Here is a 22,027-nt window from a genome sequence, read left to right on the forward strand (position 1 = left end):
ATTACACAGCTTGCAACCTTTTGTTCAAGAGATTAAGTTTGCATCTCCTCACATTATCTCCTTGTAATTGGAAAACTTTCATTTTGACAGAGAAAGTGTGCCAGTATCCCTATGAGCTTTGCCACAAGCCAATGCAGAATGCCATCTGGAGGGTGCATGCCAGAGTCAGGCAGCAGCCTCCTGTTGGGCTGTATCTGGAACTTTGCAACAGAACAACTAATAACATCTTAAGCTCCATTTGTCTAGCTCGCTAGCGCTCTTGGCAGAGGTCAGAACCAGCAGTGGTTTTGTTGATTTGCTGCATCAAATGTAATTAGGTTAAAGCACTCAGTGACAGAGCCTCTCATAATGGCATAAAAGCCTGAGGCTTAAATTTACCCATCAAGTTAAATTTAAGATTAAATCAACACAGATATACTAATTTCATCATAAGGACAATAGACATCATTCTAAAGGTGTTTGTTGGGGATGACAAAGTTTCCTTTCTTTTGGATCTTAAAGCTATTCTTTTTCTATTTTATTTTTAACTATCTTATTTATGTAGTAATTTTTATTTTGTTATTTATTTTACTGGTAGCCTTCTGATGAAAATGTTAATGTCTCCTTCTAAGAGAAATGGTCTCAAAGGTACACCCACCATGCAACCCTTCTAAACCCGACCGTTGAAAAGGTTGGGAAAAATGGTGGGACATTTTTGTCATGCTACCTCCAAATAACTTTGAATTCTGTCAGTTGTATACTCATAATGGTAGAAGTGACATTCTCAGTGACCTTTTAACCCTTGGTTATTGCCAGACTCAAGAAGCAGCGGTAGTTTTCTCATGAGTCAGTTTCAGGCAATGAGTAAGATAGAGAAAATATTGCTTGGAGTGAAATTTAGGGCCATCTTGGACCCAGAACACAGGACAGAAGTTAGTTATTTTTTTTAAAAAGCACAAAAGGAACGTCTGCCATCTTCAAAAAGGAAAATCCAGCAGAAACAAGGTTTAACAGTTTCCTGCATAAATGAATAAACAACTGACTAGGATCTGAGCTAGAGAAAAGACAGAGATGTGTTCTCAGCAGGAAAATGGCTGTTGCCTGGAATAGTTGTATTGATGATCTGTGTGAGGCTTTTTAAGACATAGCACAGGAGCTATTTTTTTTGTATGTATGTGGTAGTCCAGAGGTTTGAACACTGTCACTGACCAAGCTTTTGTGCTCAAGGCGAGAGCTCTGCCACTTGAGAGCTACAACTCCACTTCTTTTTTTTGTTTTTGCTTTTTCCTGGTGGTTGATTCAATAAAGTCCTACAGACTTCCTTGCCCAGGGTGGCTCTGAACAGCAATCTTCAGATCTCCGACTCCTGAGTAGCTAGGATGACAGGAGTAAGCCATCGTTGCCCACCACTTGAAGTACATTTTTTATTGGTTTCTCACATATACAGATAATACTCCAATTTATAAAGAAATTGCTCAGAAATTTCCAGAGAATACCTCATTGTCAGAATTACCATAGTTAAAATGGTCTAGGTGTTCTGCTTTTTGATAAAAGCAAGAAGCATTTGTGAGAATAAGGTTAAGTAAGTGTTTGTTTGAGGCTTTAACACTGCATACACTGTAGGAGTAAAGCAATTATCATCCTGTTAATTTTATAATTGTTCATGTCTTATTTATTTGTTGTTTACCTCTCTGCATAATAAAGATGCCATGGAAATCTACTTCTAGTGCTCTAATTTTAAATGAAACTGAATGTTATATATAAATTTAAGTTACAGATTGCTAATTTTGTTCTATTTTACTTTGTGCATAAGAAGCTCCTATGTTCTAGCCAAGAATCAGCCTTTTGAAAAAAATCAAAGCATAATTACCTAAGTAGTTATGTAAGTAGCCAATAATTAAAGCTTGAGCCAGGAACATCATAATACCATGTTTATTTTGAATCATAGTATTATCTGAACCCATATGTACATGTGTGTTTGTGTGTAGACATGCCTCTCTCTCTTTCTCATCTCCTGCCTAAGGATCAACACATTAATAACTTGTCTAACATATATAGTATAGTCAGCAGATAATAGTTTCTTGCTTCTATTGATGTTTTACTCGCATCTGGCTTACTTATAATCTGGTGTCAGAGTTTAAGTCTGGTGATTCTGGAAGCTTCAGGAGCAACAAAATTTTCATCTGTTTACATGACATGATGTTTCTAAGGAGCCAATCATCGGCAGAATTCAAAACTGCTTTATCTCCTAAAAAAGATAAAAGGCAAGAGAAGAAGGAGGAGGAGGACAAGGAGGAGGAGGAGAAAGAAGAGCAAAAGGAGGGGGGGGGGGAGAGGGAGGAATCTGTATATATTGTAGTTTTCTTTTGTGGTTTAAAAATCCATTCAAGCCAGGCACTGGTGGCTCACACCTGTAATTATAGATACTTAGGAGGCTGACACCTGAGAATCGTGGTTTGAAGCCAGCTTGGGCAGGAAAGTATGCGAGACTCTTACCTCTAATTAATCACAAAAAAATCTGGAAGTTATAGTGTGGCTCAAGTGGTAGAGTGGTAGCATTGATCAAAAGAAGCTCAGGGACAGTACCTGGAACTTAAGTTCAAGCTAAATAAAAAATTATATTCAAGTTACAATACTTTAAGTTCAATTTTCTGGTGCCTTCCTTCTCTTCTCTCATTAATATCTGATCCATACCTAGAATCAGAGCTGTGTGAAATCCAAGTCTTTTTTAAGTATTTTGTTTATTTAACCAGCATTACTGTAAGCCGTTATCTCATATATAGAAAATGTCTCCACTTAACTAAAGCCTGGTTGAGAAGATAACAATATGGAATATTAAATAGATGATGCTGTAAATCTGTATACATTTTAATACTCCAAAGGCAGAAATTGTTGAGAAAATTCCTTTCTGAAAACTCTTACCATAGTTTGTAAAAACTTGGAACATGCCAGTTGTTCAATTTTCATTGTTATTTACAAAAGTGAAGCTTTGAATTAAGAAGAAAAAAGTGCCATCTGCCCACCTCTGTAATAATGCTTGGTTTTATTCCCAAACATATCAACCACTGGCTTGGCATTTTAACTAACTGAAGCACTTTCTCATTAGTGTGTGTCTGTGTCTACAAAAGCCCCTGTTTTTCTGGTTGCTTATTTTAATATTTCTGCTCTCTAAGTCTGCCTTTGCTGGGAAAATTTTTCTGTCTACAAATACAGCCAGATTGTTGGACAACTCTTGCCTTTTGTACTTCATGTGCAGGCTATACCTGATGCTCTTCCTTTCCCAGTAACTTATTCAGTCAACACATTAATCAATTGTCTGTTCAGAAAATATTTATGTTGGGTGAACCAAAAGGGCATATACAACTTTTGGGAGAGATAAAAATATAGAATGGGGGGGTGTGGGGGAGGGAAGGGATAGAAGGAGAAAAACAAAGGAAGGGGGTAACAATGTTAGACAAGAAATATACTCATTACCTTACTCATGTAACTGTAACCCCTCTGTACAGCATTTTTACAATAAAATCAAATTGAAAAAAAAAGAAATATAGAATGTGATATCTTCCTTCACCTGGGTTTTTGTCAAAGAAAAATTCATATCAGCATATTCCCTTTTATGCTAAATTTTTTTAGTACCAAGGTGAATGTTACACATTTATTCACTCAATCAGTCATATATTCAGCACAAGTTTTTGAGTGTTGTAATAGATCAAGCATTTCATGCTGTACCAGACAGACAAACATGAATAAGTTGTCCATGATGCCTATCCTACATGAATTTATAAGAAGTAGGCACCTTGGTGGATTAGAACCTTGTTACTCAAGTATATCTGAAGACCAGAGGCATGGATAACAACCACAACATTTTTTAGAAATGTGTAATTTTAGTACTATTCAGATCTACTGAATCAGAAGCTGCATTTTTAACAAGGTGACCAAGTGAGTTGAAGTAAAGTTTGAAAAGTGGTGGATTTAAGCTGATCACGGAATGTTCTACAAGGGGAGCTGTATTATGCATGAATCATTAAGTTTTATTAAAAAGAAAAGGAGGCCATGTTAGATTATAGATGGAATTGCATGGAATCTAACATTGGATTCAGAATATGAAGTTTTAGAGGTTATGTGGGAATGATTTCCAAAACAATAATGACAGGAGCAGAAAAGCAAAGATAAGAATGGCCCAGAAGATGGTTGCAGTTCCACAGGGAGGAGTAGTGGTCGATCAAGTATAAAAACATAAATTCAAAGCTGGGAGGAGAAGTTAGTCCTACTAGAAGTAGCGGTGAGGTGCTGATGGTGGTATCACAGCTGGGGGATGGGGCTTTTATTTATCCAGAGCAAAGTAAATATTAATTTTTTTCTCAGTTGATTTTTAAATGATTGTTTAGAAGTTATATTCCTAATTAGAAACTGTAGTAAAAACCTCTATTAGCAGATACAAACAGTATACAATATTTTGTATACATTAATAAAGTACACCTAATTTATTTGACCTCCGATATAGCAGGTAATCTGAATCTGTAATTTTGCCTCAGAAATAATTCAGAATTATGTAAAAGCTATCCCTTATATATGTGGCAGAAAATGCAGCATTCTTTTCTGCATAGTTATATCTTTCCAATCAGAAGTCCCTCATAAGGCTGTGAGAAAGTGAAGTTTGTATTTGGTTCACTCATCATTTGTTACCCACTGTTACATGACCACAGTGTTCTGTTACTTTTGTTGAAGATCCTGTATGTCATAAAGTCAATCAGAAAGATTTGGAGTGTGTCTTCTGCATCACCATATCAAATGGCTTCTTTCCTCTTCTGAGAACCTTTAGAATTGGTCTATACTTCTACTCACAGGTTTCAAAGGATTTGGCGGCCAATTCTGGGGAACATGGTTAGGTTTTTGATAAATCATAAAACATTTTGCTTCTGAGTTCCTTCAAGAATCACTCAGCAAAGGATTTCATTTTAGAGATGCTTCTAAAACAACATCTATAGCTTATGCTTTATGGACATCTGTTGGGGTAGCATTCAGTGTACTTTAAACACATGACTTATTTGCACACAAACCTGAGCTGACAGGGAGAAGCCTGCAGCTTTCCAGCAAATGACAGAGTTAATCAGGAAGACATAGAGCCTACAGCAGTGTTTTGAACGAAGTCTACCTTACAATGTTCAGGGAACGCCAGAAAAATTTCCGTGGAGATGTTTCAAATCTATTAGCCCAATGGTGAAAAGTTATTCTTTTCTTTAACCTGAACATCTTGAAATAACTTCTAAAGCAAATTATTTTATTTTCTTAGCCAATGAGCACAGGAAATTCAAGAAATGTGTGGGGTTATATCATATGAGTTTGTAAAGTGGAGGTAGGATCTATAGGAGAAAATTGTGTAGCAGAAGAATAATTTAATAAAATACAATGGTGTTTAAAAAATTAAATTTTCTACTATAATTTAGAGAGACCGTGTTGTGGGATTAATCCATTCTGCATAGCCACAGAAATGTCTTCCGAAGTAATAAGGAGTTGTTTTGGGAACTAATAGGCTCAGTGCTTAAACTGTAGTAGGTCAATAGTTTTCTGACAGCAAATTCTCAGCAGCATCGAAAGGGAGATTGATCTTTTACTTATTTAGATTATCTGGAGTCATATGAAGAATATGTGAAGGGGCCAAATTTTGGCAGTCAAAGAAAAAAAGTCAAATTCTGGTGGTCAAAGAAAAAAGTATAAGAGGAGTGGACAGAAGGAAAGAAATACCATGTAACTATGAAACAAAATTAGTGTTAATCGTTTGTAAATAAAAGGTGAACCAATGAGATGGCAATACTCACAATGAGATGGTGATAACAATACACTGGAAGTGAACTTTACAACTTGGGGGGCATTGAGAGGGGAGGGAAAGTGGGAGAAAGACAAGGGAGGGGTAACAATGTTTGACATACTTTACATACGTAACTGTAACCCCTCTCTAAGTCACCTTGACAACAAAATTAAATTAAAAAATTCTCTTTAAATTTCAAAAGGCATCATCCTTGGTTTTATAATTTCTCCAAAATATTCTGTGGTGGCAGAAAATATCTGAGCATACATCTTGTGGAGTGCTAGTTGAGAATAGATCTCATTATTCTGCAGTCAGCTTTCATGATTATGAGTGACTTAAAGAATTATTTTGAATTTTTATTTCAGTAATGAAACCTACATTATATGTGTGAATGTAGTTCTTCTGCGATTACTGTTATTTTCCATGTATTGAAATGAGGGTTCATAATACTTCAAATAAATAATTAGAAAATTGAAATCAGATAAGAAGATTTCTCTTTGTTCCTCCAATGGATAGATGTTTTATGAGCAATTTCATTTAAGTCCACAAGGATCACTTATAAAAATATGAAAAACATACTTTGTAACTTTAATGTCAAAGTCATACTTTTTCCTAAAATTTTGAATGTCCTCAGACTCAAGTAGTGTCAATTCTGTATATTTTTCTGTTCTTCTGCTAATATTTCATTTTCTTTCAGGCTTCTTTCTTATCATTTAAGAGCAACACCAGTTAGAATTATTCAAAATAGCAGGATTCTGATGGCACATGCCTATAATCTTAGCTACTCAACAGGTTGAATTGCGAAGATCGAAGTTCAAAGCCAGACAGGTCAGGAACGTCTGTGAGACTTTATCTCCAACTAAATAGCAAAAAACTGGAGCTGTGGCTTAAGTGGAAAAGTACTAGCCTTGAACAAAATTGCTCAGAGACAATGCCAATGACTTGACTTGAAGTCCATGGACTGGCAGATGCACGGGTGCGCACACGCGCGCGCGCGCGCGCACACACACACACACACACACACACACATACACACACATTACTCAAAACTACAGAGCTTCTGCATGGTAAGATCAATAGAAAGCCCATGGATTGAGAGAAGATCTTCACTAGCTATGCAAAAGACAAGGACCTCATATCTAAAACATACTTAAAACTCAAAAAATTAAATCCTCCAAAAACAAATCCTCAAAGAAATAACCACCTGATTAATAAGTGGGCTAAAGACTTCTCTAAAGAGGAAATAAGAATGGCCAATAGACACATGAAGAAATGCTCAATTTCTCTGTCCATAAAAGAAATGCAAATCAAAACAACACTGAGATTCCACATCACCCCATTAGAATGGCTATAATTAAGAAAACTAATAACAACAGATGCTGGAGAGGATGTGGCCAAAGGGAACCCTACTGCATTGTTGGTGGGAGTGTAAACTTGCTCAACCACTCTGGAAAGCAGTATGGAGCTTCCTCAGAAGACTCCACATAGAACTCCCCTATGGCCCAGAAATCCCACTCCTGGGCATTTACCCAGATGATTACAAACAAGGCCATACTAAAGCTACCAGCACAACTATGTTTATCACAGCATTATTCACTATAGGTAAGATATGGAACCAACCCAGATGCCTCTCAGTAGATGAATGGGTCAAGAAAATGTATATATATATATATATATATATAAAATGGAAAACACCACCCCATTTGTTAGGAAATGGAAAGACTTGGAAAAAAACATATTAAGTGAAATAAGCCAGACTCAAAGAAATATAGGTCCCAAGATTTCCTTTATTTGCTATAATTAGTATATGTCTAGGATAATTTTAGATGAGCAGAAAACTCAAAAGCTACATACATATGCCCATATTAGATGATGCTAAGCAAAATGAACTCCAAAACATGGACACAAGAGGTTTTTCTTTGTTGTTGTTGTTTGTAATGTACTATGTGATTTTTTTCTTTGTTTCTTTTGTATGTTCTTCTCCCTATTATATATCCCTGTTGTCACTGTATTTTATCTTGTTTATACATTTATCTAATTTGGGGAGGGGAAGGGGAATAACACAATGCTGAAACAAGGACACAGGATGACCCATTGCAACAATAATACTCACAAGACACTATGTTGGAAATGAACCTTATAACTTTGGGGGGGGGGAGGGGAATGGGAGGGATAGTGAGAGAAAAAAGAAGAGGTAACAATGCCTGACAAGATTACCTTATTGATGTAACTGTAACCTTTCTGTACAGCATCTTTACAAGAAAATAATAAAAATGGAATTTCTCAAAAAAAAGCTTTCCCAGTTAAGGAAAAACAAGCAAAAGCCTGAGAGTTGATCAAATGGCTTTTAGTGACTGGCGATTGGAGTTTGGCCCACAGAAGAGAATATGGTAACAAAAGTGGCATGACATAAATGATGACCAGTGGAAAAATATCACACATCATGTGTCTTCTGTGTATTTCGTATAATCTACTTGAGTGTATAAAATAATGGTCTCTGTCAACCTTATTAATTATGCTTGTTCTAGAAGTCAGGATCATGAAATGCCTCCAAACGACCTGAATTAATGGGTTATTTTAGAGCTTTATGTGCAAATTACTGAGTGAGCAATTGGTGGTCCCAAAGCGAACTCACTTGTAGCTAGAGATGTTGTACTCATCAGGATTCAAATCATAGTAATTCAAGCTGAAATATGATGGGACAATCTGTCTTTCAGTTTTGTTTAGCCTGATAGGACAAATCTAGTTAATGAAACCATTTTGATGCCCGAGATACTTTCTCTAATTGCCTCTATTTTTCTTTTATTCTTTAAATATACTACATTTAGGTTTATGCAGAAGAAAATTGATCTGTTACAACTATTCACAGCTGCTTCTTTGAAGTATGATTCTTTAGTGAGTTCTTAGAAAGCAGGAAGGCATGCTAGCAACATAGTGCTCCAGCACTACCAATTATTATTGCGTGAGAATGAGACCTTCGAGAGAGATATGCTAGAGAAATACTGTGTAGAAAGATGTAGCTGCTGCGGAAAATGGCTTTTTTTCAAACTTATGTATGTGTGTGTGTGTGTGTGTGTGTGTTATGAATTTGAAGTCATATTTACATTTAGACTATGAACTTTTGACAAGAAAAGAACATGCCTCTTCCTTGATAATTTTTCTAGATCTTGACACTAAGTTACATACCTAATGACATTGTGATACCTTCGTGGTCTTTTCTTTGATGCTTTCATCATAATATTTTATTTTATTGATAATGTTTTCAATGTATCTGCATATGTTGCTATTCAGGGAATATAATCTTAGATCATTATTGAAAGGATAAAAATCATTATTATTAATTAATGAAAATGAGAACTTGATGTCCAATATCCAGTTCCATTAAGACTACCTAGATAGATCAAGACTATTAGATATGCATCCTCTCCATTGCAACCAGATTGGCAGACCAATTTAGCTATTTTGAATCATGTCTCACTAACATGAAATGACTAGCAAATTAATACATATAATGAAGCTTTCTCTTTTTTCTAAGCAAAACCCAAACAAACAAACAAAAAAAACAAACCTGCTTTTGAACTCAGGGCCTCATGCTTGCTAGTCAAATGCTCTACCATGTGAGCTATGCCCCTCCCCAGCCTTTCTTCTCTATTAAACAGTGAAAACAAATTCTTTAGGTAGCTAGAAACCAGCTAGCCCCCACAAACTCCAATTTTATCATCTAAAGTAGTCTCTAAGGCCTTATTTAATTCTGAAAAGATTCTATGTTTCATAGTTCTTCATAAGTAAATGATACTATGCTTTTCACACCAGAAAACATATTCACTTCAGATATTTAAAATGACTATTTTCTACTACTTATATAATGTACTCACTTTCTTATAGTAGTTATCATAGTCATTTATTAATTGGTTTAATTTCCTGTTTAGGATTTCTGCTCTATCAGATCAGAGACTATTTTAATCATAGACAGTGACAGGGCCTAGAATAACAAGTATTCATGGAATCTAATAAACATTTGTTGAATGGATGAATAGGAATGAATAAATTTTTCTGCCTCCACCATTGCAACCTCCTTTTCTCTCAAATAAATTTACTAGGAATTCAGGACAAAATTGTAATTGAGGGCTGGGAAGGTGGCTCAGTGGTAGAGTGCTTGCCTTGCATGCTCGAGGCCCTGGGTTCGATTCCTTAGCATCATATAAGCAAAAGAAAAAAGCTGTGGCTCAAGTGGTAGAGCGCTAGCCTTGAGCTGAAGAGCTGAGGGACAGTGCCCAGGCCCAGAGATCAGGCCCCACAACCGGACCAAAAAAAAAATTGTAATTGAATCCATCATTTCTGTAAAATGATAAACACAGAAACAGTATGGAAGTTTCTGAAAAAGTTAAAATTACAACTACTGAGCAATTAGCAATTCCATTACTAAGTAGCCAAAGAAAATATAATTAATAAGTTGATAACACATCTGCCTTACCATATTCATTGTAATATTATTCACAATAGCTACAAGAGAAAATGACAACAACTAAGTGTCCATCAACTGATGAATGGATAAAGAAAATGAGTTACACGTACACAATGGAATACTATCTAGCCACTAAAAAGAATGAAATCCTATCATTTCAACAAATAGATGAAAATAATATATCCACAGAAAGACAAGTACTAAATAATGTCACTCACATGTGAAATTTAGAAAATTTAATCTCACAGAAGTTCAAAGTAGAAAGACGGTTACCAGCTTCTGGATAGTAGAAAGGAAGAAATGACAGCACAATTGATCACTGTGTACAAAGATACAGTACACATGGTGCACAGTAGGCTGACTATCAATAATAGTGATACACTGCACATTTCAGAAGACATGTGTCTATTATTTACATTTACACAATGCATGTACTCATTAAAGTATCACATTGCACCACTAATGTATAGCTTTTATTTATCCGTTAAAACTATATTCAAATAAAAACTGAAATGTTAATACTAATGTCAGAAAATAATCCTAGAAATGAATAAGTGTTTTGATTTCAATGTATGAGAAGCATCTATATTTTTATTCCTTTGTGATTTTAGTACTTTTATCGAATCAAGAGTGAAATTCTTTTTTTTTTCTTGCAGTGAAGAAGAGACTCTCACAATTGAAGAACATTTCACATTGATTTGGAAATGCAAGCTACAGAGAAGCCTCTTATTTCCTGTTACAAGACATTATTAACAGTCTCTTCAAAAATTAAAGGGCTATTATTTTCCTTGCCCATGTTTTATACACAATGTCAATTTGTTTTTCTAACTATATTAATATCCTCTCTGAACTAACAATTTTTCTTCACTAAAACCCGCTTACTTTGGTGGAGTGTATCTACAAGGATCTATGGAAGACAAACACTCTTATGACTGGTTTCTCAGTGGCTCTGGGTAACATTCTTTTTTTTTTTGTGAAAATACTGTACAGAGGGGTTACAATTACATGGGCAAGATAATGAGCATATTTCTTATCAAGCATTGTAGCCTCCTCCTTTGTTTCCCCTTCCCATCCCTTGGGTAACATTCTTGACAGAAGAGTTAAACTCCTGGGTATATCATAGTCATTCTTTATATTACAATTGCCCAGCAAAAAAACCAAACCCACGAAGACACTAAGGGTACAGGTTTTAGTAAATAGTTGGGAAACAGAATGGAAAATCATTTTGCTTTTGCTTTCCTGTAAGATACTTGGATGTCTTTGATCCTTGGCCTCTGTGGGCTGAAGCTCTCTTCAGTTCACCAGCCTGTTGTTGCAAGAGTTGAAGGAAAGATTCATCTCCAACTTCTCCTGGTGTGTGATGTGCAGACAGCCACATCTTCGTGGTATCTTCGTATCTTCGTTGTGACAATTCTTGAACTGCCACACATTGCACATTAATGTACAACTGATGATGAATTGTCTTTAAAAAGGTGAAAATTGTGATCTCAAAGTGACCTTATAGAGGTGCAAATGAACGTTAGCACCACATTTCCAAAATGAAATTATTTTTAAACATATGCATATAGGTATAATTCATAGTAGGTGTATTTTCTTTTCTCTTTTCTTTCTTTTTTTGTTGGAGGTTTACTGCTTTAAAATGAGAAATGTGTGATTCTATCAACGGTGTGAAATTCTTCATTTTTCTAGATTGGAAACTTAGTAATATTTATGAATAGAACAATAGGAAAAATTGGGCCAAAGTTTAGCAATATTCTAATTTTAAATGCAAGTATCACAAGTGTTTAGAATCTGATTTTTTCTTTCCTTTTTGTAGTTTTTGCTATGAAAGAGCTAGAGATTTTGAAATAGCTCACAAATGGTAATTTTCTTGTGGTTTTAGAACAGAAAATTGCATTGACTAATCTTTTCTATTTCTAAAGCTGCTTATTCAAATCATGTCTGAATCTGATAAACCCATGAGCCCCAACTTAACCCAACCTAAGCAAAACTTAACCTTTCTCTCTTCTCACATCAGGGGACAATGGGCCTCAGCTGCAGGGAGCATTTGAGCTGCTTGCCCCATTTCCAGGCCAGCTGGAAGGCCAGATTCCTTGCTTTCCAGCCAAACAGACACTTGGCACCCAGGTACCTCCAGGCAGAGAGGTTTAACATGGTTTGAATGAATGAAGCCTGGATATTGAAGTTATCTGTCCCTTTACATTGATGTCACTGGGAATCCAAGACCCCTCTTTCGTTAACTGGCCTCTCACATAGAATGACGCTGACAGAAAACAGCCAGCAACTAAAACAGTTGGTACTTTTTTATTATTTGTAATTTTGTCTATTTGCATGAGAGCCTGGCAGCATATGGCCTGATGAATTAAAAAAACAACACCACCCTGGTAAATGCTCATCCATTGGCCAGAGCTCCAGCTCACTCAAGGCATTAGCAGTGGCTAGTGCAGCTCCACCTGCCACTTGTCCAGAGGGTGGGGGCACCAACTGATGGCCTACTCAGTGTCCACAGCCAAATGTACTCAGCTAATGCCATGATTTAATTCCTAACAGTACTGTCAGGAATGGCCAGAAGTAGCAACACCCACTGTTTCAACAGTAAATGTGATTGGCAAGCTCCCCACTCTCTGCCTACACTAATTGTGTCCCCTCTCAGGCCAGTGGGAGAAATCAGGCCAGGCGAGGAGAAATACTTCTTGTCCTATGGACACAAGCCACTGATGGGTACAAATAAGGGGGAAGTCTGCTCACATTAGCAATCCTTGTTAAAAGGGAGTGGCAGCAACCTGGGAAAGAAGCAAACCTTCATGCAATGTATCTGTTTACCACATTATACATTGATCTTTTCAAAGACCAGTATTCAGATGGTTCTAGATTTTTGGACTTCTAAATTAGCCATTTTCCTTTAATTACCAATTTTGAGACAGCAAATTGATTTTTTCTATCTTTTGAAAATCAAAGCTTCTTTGCCTATATATAATAGTAATATGTTAATATATTATACAATTATATTATATATTATAATTACATAATAAATATATAGACTAATCCAGGTGAGTATTCTATAGTTAAACTTAGTTGTCAACCCTTTTTCCACTCATTTTTTAAAAATTTAATGTATGATTGCATTTGTTAACAAACCATATGAATACATGAATAGAAACAAATGTACAGATTATTGTTAATTAATGAAAAGATTAGCATAAATCTAAATAAAAGTGAGTCATCTTGAATTCAAGTTCAATCTTGATCTAATTTAGAGATGTTTTGTTTTTTCTTACCTTTGAAGATTTGTACTGAAGACATGCAGTCCGCAATGCCAATACTCTGAGAAAGAAGATAACCAGAGAAGAAAAGCTCTAATGACCTAAGTGAATGAGGGATTTTTCTGGATAAAATTAAGTAGGCACATCCAGCTATATGAGATGGATCATAGGTGAATGGTGTAGGATACCAAACACAAATGCTTACTGAATACTAAGTCTTTCCATCTTACTAAATCCCTACCTCTATGAGGTAGGAAGAAATATTTAATAACAAGTAGGACCATTCAGAATCGCAGCATTGGGTAGAATCGCAGAAGTCTTTCCCTTGGTGAGGCATTGATACCTGGGCTCCTGAATTTGGTAAAGTCTGGAGAATACTGGGATAGAAAATGTCATGGGGGCTGGTGACTGTGGGCATCCACTCTTTACCAATGTTGGGAGATGCTTCACTCTTCAGAAACTAATGTGACAGTACTGGTCAGACATCAGCCTCAGAGATGAGGCTGGCATTTTTCAGGTGAAAACATTGTAGCTCTGAAAGGCTCACTTGTTTAACACCAAGGCAGTTCATCTGTGGCTAAGGCAAGACTTGAATCCATAGCTGTCTTTCTCAGAATCATCTCTTGTTTTGTACCATGGCACACTAGAATGCTTCTTAGATAATTTCTCTAAAAGAATTAGCCTGATGTTTTTGCTTTATGAACAGTATCTGTAGATATGATCACTTGTGGTAATAGTATGTCTGGATAAAGGCAAGGGATATATCTACTAGTGATTCACTAATGTTGTCCAAGAGCAGCAGCAGCAGCAAAAAAAAAAATCTGTTTCAGTATCAATTGATTACTTTGATGTTAGAGTGATATATGTTTTATTTCTAATTGGTGATCAGTAAAAAAATTGATTGAATTAAAATAATGCCTTTATTGTTCTATCTATCTTGTATACACATACACATTCCATCTTTTGAAGTAAGAAGCAATTGTAGGTAAAAGCAAAATACTAAACTGTTTAGTGAAATTGGGCCATTATTTGTTTTCATCTGAAGTCATTTATTTCAAATTGAACTGAACTAAGTGAGCAAGTTTTCCTTCAATTTAAAACAAATGTAAGTAAAGCTTACATTATAAAGAATAGAAAGGTGTAATTTTTATGTATAGAAGTGAAATTGGTGCAGAATAGCAAGCTGTATTAAGAACTATTTGAACTGGGAAGGTGGTTCAGTGATAGAGTGCTTGCCTTGCATGCATGAGGCCCTGGGTTCGATTCCTCAGCACCACATAAACAGAAAAAACCAGAAGTGGTGCTGTGGCTTAAGTGGTAGAGTGCTAGCCTTGAGCTGAAGGCTGAGGGACAGTGCCCAGACCCAGAGTTCAGTCCCCATGACTGACAACAAACAAACAAAAAAGAACTATTTGGTGGTTGATTTGTTCCTAAGGAAATACAGCAATTTAGAAAAAGAATTGTGAACTGATAATAATCAAACTCCATTTCTTTGTAGGGGACCCACCAAAATAAGACTACAGATAATCAAATGCATAACCACATACTATTTAGACAAACAAGTTCAAGAACATTAATTTTGCTAGATAAAATGTAGCTGCAAAAAATTTCCAATCTATAAACAGATTTTGTTTCAAACGTTTATTTGTATTTTAACATTCTAGAACTTTCTATGAAATTTCCAATATAAAAAACTAAAATAGCATTAGGTATATCCTCAGTCTGACTAGAGAAAATTTGTTTTACCTGCAATCTCCTTCAAACGTAGAATAAACTATGTTTTAGGCACAATACTCCATACACTACATCGGTAATGTGGGAATATTTTCTCTATCTCTTGGGAAGTACTTGATTTCAGATTTCAGATCAATAGTCTTGACAGAAAACAAGCAAGGCAAAGCCTAAACATTAGGTCATGAGTTCCCATATTTTTGCCATACTTTCACCTACTTTTAAGGAAAATGGAAACCCTAATTCTCAGTATTCCAAATTCTGTCAAGGAGATTGTAACACATTGAATTTAAGAGTTGAATGGAAATGGTCAAGGAAGCATTATCATATTGGCAATGTGAGACTGAGCACAGACAGATGGTCTAGGACACCAAACACAAATGTGTACTGAAGTTAGGTATTGACAATCTCACTAAATCCTAGAACTCTGTGGTAGGAATGGCAAAGTCAGAAATATTTAACAAGTAGGACAAGGAGACAGACCAATCAGAACAGCCACCCTGGGTGGGATCGCAGAAGTCCCTTCCTTGGTGTAGGCCTTGATACTTGGGCTCCTGAATTTGGTGAGGTCTGGAGAATACTGGGATAAAATAGGTCCTGGGGATTGGTGACTCTTTACCAGTCTATGAAATGCTTCACAACTTACTAACCAGTGTGATAGTACCTTTGTGTGCAGGCCAGACATCAGCTCCACAGGCAGGCATAGCTTTCTAATCTGAATTAGATGTTCTATAAGATGGCAGAATATATCTGATAAAACAGAACTGGAAAGAAAACTCAGCAGTCACAATGCTTTATTCACGACTCTATGTGTAGTTACAACTGAAGATGTTCAGCGGCCTGACATTACCCTGCTGTTGACTTCTCGGTTTTAGTATTCACTGAGTGACTTGAACTTAGTTGAGTTCAATCGCCTGCACCACAGGAAACCACGTCCCTAACTGCTGTTTTCTCTGCTTTCTATAGCCAACACCCAAAGCCACTCTCAGTGTCATGGGGAGGAGACTTCACAAGGTAAGTGAAAAGAAAACAGCAACGATTGTGTTTTCAAACAGAATCTGGTCAAGCTTTTGGCTCAGGACAGGAAGCACTGCCTTGCAGGGATCCCCAGTAGGGATATGAAAGAGACATACCTTTTTTATATGGAATCTTATAGCCTGTGAGGGAAAGGAGACAGATCCCAGGTTCCCAAGCCCCTAGTCTAAGGCTGAAATAAATTTGTTGTCTAGACAAGAGGAAATGCGTTGCTTTTTTTCTTTTTTGAAGGAAGATTATCAGAATTTTAAAAGCCAAATGAAGATGAGAGTATATCACTAAAGTTTAATAAAATTTAGTTTGTACAACTGCTTGTTTTGTAGAAGGCCTGTTTTCCTCTTTCTCTTGGTTTCAGTTTAAAATCGGCCTTTAAGTCCAAATACAAATTAAAACTGAGTAAGCAATCCCAACGAAACACAGGCTTTATTACATAGCCGATATCCTCTTGCTCTTCCCCTCCCCAATTGCATATTTGAACTAGAGGTAGAATATGGCTAAGGGTTTTCTGTAGTCTGCATGTTAGCACATGGCTGACATCTAAAATTGCTTCAAAATTCAATGGAAATTAGCTTATTCTATATTGTAACTATCAGATTATTAACAAATCCTTCAATCATGAGAAGGCAATATAAACTTGAGAGGTATTTGTAATTATCATTCTTCAAAGCCTCTCATTCTGATTGACCTCTGGGCCTTCTGATTTTCTGGGCTATGGCCACACAGGATGTAACATGTCCACTGAAGATGTTGAATCCAGAAGTTCTGGGAAAAAGTTGGACAATAATGACAAAACAAACTCTTTTTGCCTTTACTTTTTACTGTAGCTATATAGACAGACAGATAGATATAGATTTAATTTGCCCTATTACATCCATAATTGAAAGTCAACATTTTGACACTGTAAGAGGAACCTACTCTTACAATGGTTAGCTTAGGACTCCAGGATAAAGCAAAAACAATCATTCAGTAGAAACCATACTTAGCACTTTGAATTATGATCTTTTCTCTTGCTAGTAATGTGTGTTCAGATCCTTTTAAAAATATGTTTTTTATTATAAAAATACTATACATAGGGGTTACAGTTACATGAGCAAGGTAATGAGTACATTTATGCTGTAGAATGGAAGGGAACTACAGCTCTCTGTCAGCCAGGTGATCAAGAGGTAAATGACTGAAACATAACAGGGTAACTCTACTAATAAGATAGGATATATTAAATGGATTTTCACTATATAATATTTTCAAGCAATTGTAGGTTCTTGAGAAATAACCCCATTGTGAGCTGAGATGCATCTGTATTAACTAGATCATTTCCTTCTGTTCTGGAAAATGCTCTCATTAATACATGTTGAGTCTTTTTACAACTTATTCTGTCCAATAGCTTTATCTGGCACAGCCAATCTGAAGTTCTACTATTCCAGAGACCACAGGGTAAGATTACATTAGAATTGTTTTCCCTGTGAAACTGTCCTAATTTCTTTTTGTATGTATGTTTTTTAATTGTAAAAATACTGTATAGAGGGGTTACAGTTATATGAGCAGGGTAATGAGTCCATTTCCTATGGAGCATTGTTGACACCTCCTTTGTTTTTCCCCTACCATCCCTTCCCTCCCACCTCCACAAATATCTACCCCCCACCACCATGGAAGTTGTAAAGTTCATTTTCAACATAGTGTCTTGTACATCTTCTTATTACAATGGGTTAACCTGTATCCTTATTTAAGCATTTTGTTTTTTCCCTTCTCCTTCCTAAATTAGAGAAGTGTATATACAAGATGCAGGGTCCTGGCATCAAATACAGTGAAAACAGGGTTTATACCTCAGGGGAGCAACATACAAAGAAACAAAAAATCACATGGTACATTATAAATAGGTTAGAAACACTAGCAAGAAAGATAAAAAATATGTGTGTCCCTATTTTGGGGTTCATTTCGCTTAAGATCATCTTTTATGGACATATGTACATAGATTTTGATCTTTTCTGCTTGTCTCAGACATATACTAGTTATTACAAATAAGGGAAACCATGGAACCTATGTTTCTTTGGGCCTGGCTTACTTCACTTAATATAATTTTTTTTTCTGCTGAATCTAGTATCTCTAGCTTTCAGCGATTGGCAGACATGATGGATTAAGAAGAATTCTGCATTTGCTTATCTTATATATAAACGTTTTATTCTCTTAATACCATTTCATTTTATGAGTGCTTTTTTTTTTCTTTCTGTACTTGTGTTTGAATTCAGGGCACCCTCTCACCTGATTCATTTCCTAGCTTTTTATTTTCTGTTTCCAAATAGGATCTCTCACTTTGTGTTCAGGCTAGCCTAAGACAACAACTTTCTTATCTCATCTCCTGTATAGCTGGGAATACAGGTGTATGACATGTCTGATCCTTAAGTGATGAATAGATTTTATGAAGCAAACTCAAATGGCTGATGTACAGCCTGTGATGTAGAGACTGTGGAGTTGGATTTAGTTCGCAAACTGCCTATGTTCAGAGACTTCTTGTAAAGTGGGAATTGTGATACTCTTTTTTGGAGTAGGCCAAGCCAGCATTGCCTGTTTTTGTTCAGTGTAAGATTTTCCAAAGCTGCTACCAAGGCTTGCTTTACCTGGACCCTGGCCAATGAATGTGTTTGACACCTTTGCCTGTCTCTCTTCTTGTTTAGTACATCAGCATCAGTGGCAAGCCTTTGTTCTTATTCACTTAAAGCATGGTCTCTCCTCTGAGCTTTGATGCTATGCTACTCTTTCTGACTAGGTTTCTCTTCCTCTAACTTTCCTTATTGCTTGTTCCCTCAAGTCAATCAGGATTCTGATTAAAATCTTCTCACAGAGGTCTTCCTTTGACCACCTATCTAAAGGATGGTATTTTAGCAGTAATAAGTATATTTCCTAAACTTACTATCTTGTTATTTACCTTCATCAACATATTATTCTACTATGTATTCAATTGTTGCTTGTCTTTTCCACTAGATTTCCTGTAAGAGTAGGGATTTTTATTTTACTTTTGGTTCTACTTCTAGTATTTAACAGGTGCTTACAGAATATTGAACAAGGACTTGTTGCATGAAAATTTTGTGATAGCAAATGAACAAAAATATAAGCAAAAAATACCAATTAGTAAGAGACTAAAAGGATAAATTGTTGTCTATAATGAGAACAGTTAGGGAGAAGAGAAGAATTATACATATAATACTGTTGGATTCCTACAATTTATTGCCAAGAGTGCAGATACAATAGTATATAATAGAAACTCTCTCCCTCTCTCTCCTCAAATGATTACATGAAAATTGGTAGAGACAAATACTCACCAGATTATTGCAGACATTGGTGATGTAGAGAAAACTTACAGGTTGATGGTTGCTTAAGAAAGGTTAAGATCAGAAATGTACAAGATGCTACAACGAAGAACAAACTTTACAACTTTCGGAGGAGGGGTAGGGAGAGTGGGGGGGATGGAGGACAGCGATGGTAAGGGGAAACAAAGGAGGAGGCAACAATGCTTGATAAGAAATGTACTCATTACCTTGCTCATATAATTGTAACCCTTCTGTATGGTATTTTCACAATAAAAAAAAACATAAAAAAGCTAAAGATCATGTAAAAGGGATATAAAATTATTGCCAAGGTAAGACACAACATTACCTGCTTCTGTTTAGATATGCTTGTTTCAAAGCAACTTCAATCAAATTTTCTCCATTCCCCAGCCTCACCATGAGTTAGTGTCAAAAGCTGACCACCAATTCATTTGGTCCTCATAAATTTCCGCTGAGAATTCTGAGTGCAAGCTCTGGATTGCTGACGCAAACTTCCAGACAATGTACACAGAGACTTTATTCTTTGCCTAGCATGTGGGGTCTCTTTGTATTTCCTGAAAGACAATTGTGTTTTACATACTTTTATTTTTGTTTGTGGCACGAACCTTGGTGTTCTTTTGGTTACTGTCTATCAATTCTGGGGTATTGTGAGGAAAGACTATAAATCTGAGCATATCACAATACGAAGTTAGTGGTAGAAATAATGATAAAAATGTTAGAAATAGGGCTGGAAGTGTGTCTTTTTTTAAATTTAATTTTATTTGTGAACATACAGGAAATGTGTCTTAGTGGAAGAGTGCTTGCCTCTCATGTATGAAGCCTCTAATACATTCCTCAGTACCACATACACAGAAAAAGCCAGAAATGGCTATGTGCCTCAAGTGGTTGATTGCTAGCCTTAAGCAAATGAAGCTCAGGGACAGTGCCCAGGCCCCGACTTTAAGCACCATGACTGGCAAAAAAAAAAAAAAGTTAGAAATAGCACTTAGAATACATAGTGGCATTACCTTAGACATGGAATAAGATGGGCAAAATATATGAATTGAATAATCAAATATACACTTAATGACTAGGAAATGCATATTTTAGGGTAAGAAGATGTCCCTTTTACAAAGCTTTAAGTAACCTGAAATTTCATGTTTATTGGTTGTGATTGTATTTTCCCCCAGCTTTAAGGATCTGTTGTACACCTTTGTCATTACTTTGGTGCTATTTTCAAGCAACTAAACTTCTACACACTACAGAAAATAATTTAATATACTAGTTCTAAACTTAAGCTCCCTCAAAGCAAGATAAATAAATATTTCATGTGATTTTGATTTGAGGAAATGCAAATGTTTTGCTACAATATAAATGTGCTACTCCTATAGGGAATAGTTTTACTATTTTAAAGATGAACACAAAAGATACAAAATGGGTAAAAATTGTATTACTATAATAAGGAAACTGGACTAACATGAACTATTTTGTAAAGTACAAACTCTTTATTGATCTTTTTAAACTATTTTTTTACTATTTTTAAACTATTTTTAAATTTTTTAAAAACTATTTATTGATTTTCATTTATTCTTCTGCAAAATGTTTTTCACATGTGTATATATGTGTATGTGAGTTTGCATGTGCGCAGACATGAGTGTGTGCACATGTGTCCACATGCACATATGTGTTTGCATGGGTGCTTGTATGTATGTGCATGTACATATTTATTTCTTATGGTATCTTTTTCAAAATTAAACTTCAATTATGTCAGCATGCTGACATCCCACAATTGTGAGGAAAGTTTGTGCCCCTGTTGATGAGCTGAGAAGTTTGCTTTCATTGTTAATATGCAACTGTAATTCTAGTTGCATTTTGAAAATGTTAGTATAGATATTAAACATCAACTCAGTACCTTTTAAAAAGATAGATTTCTGTAGAGAGGACATTTTGAAACTCTTTGGTTTTGTTTAGTAGTAACATCTAACATCTTTGCCCTTAAAAAATTGAAACTTAAAACAATTAATGTACTTCAGTTTTATTAGTATAGAAGATAAAAAGAAAATTAATAGTAGAAAATATATTGATTATGTACAATGAATGGCCTTCCATCCTAAACACTTTGTATCACTGCTACTGAGTCTTATATTAAATGAAGACATTAGCAGGCTCTTCTCTATATCATATTATAATTATGTCTGCCATGTAGTTTGCTCACAGACTTCTTGATAGTCAGCTATTTAAGATAATGTTCTTAAGAAAATATTGTTGACCTATCACTGCTTTATAAATGCAAGGACATAGAAATAGTTATAAAGAAGAAATAGTTGTAAAAGAAATAGTTACAAAAATAAGTATATTGAATAAGCTTATTATTTTCAGATATTAAAATATTGCAAAACTCAAGGAAATAAGAAAAACAAGTATGTTACTTAAAATATAATAAACAATC

At 35.6% G+C, this 22,027-nt stretch overlaps 1 long non-coding RNA gene across 1 annotated transcript in view; it reads left to right on the plus strand.

Annotated features, from left to right (window-relative positions):
* The first annotated feature begins 16,112 nt into the window (after positions 1-16,112).
* The window catches only part of LOC105994664, a 75,319-nt gene continuing 69,404 nt past the window's right edge, over positions 16,113-22,027 (plus strand). Inside the window, exon 1 of the long non-coding RNA XR_001175517.1 lies at positions 16,113-16,258. This is a non-coding gene — a long non-coding RNA (uncharacterized LOC105994664). The remainder of the gene's footprint in view (positions 16,259-22,027) is intronic.

This window comes from Dipodomys ordii, unplaced genomic scaffold, assembly GCF_000151885.1.
Source record: "Dipodomys ordii isolate 6190 unplaced genomic scaffold, Dord_2.0 Scaffold5, whole genome shotgun sequence".
Taxonomy (NCBI): domain Eukaryota; kingdom Metazoa; phylum Chordata; class Mammalia; order Rodentia; family Heteromyidae; genus Dipodomys; species Dipodomys ordii.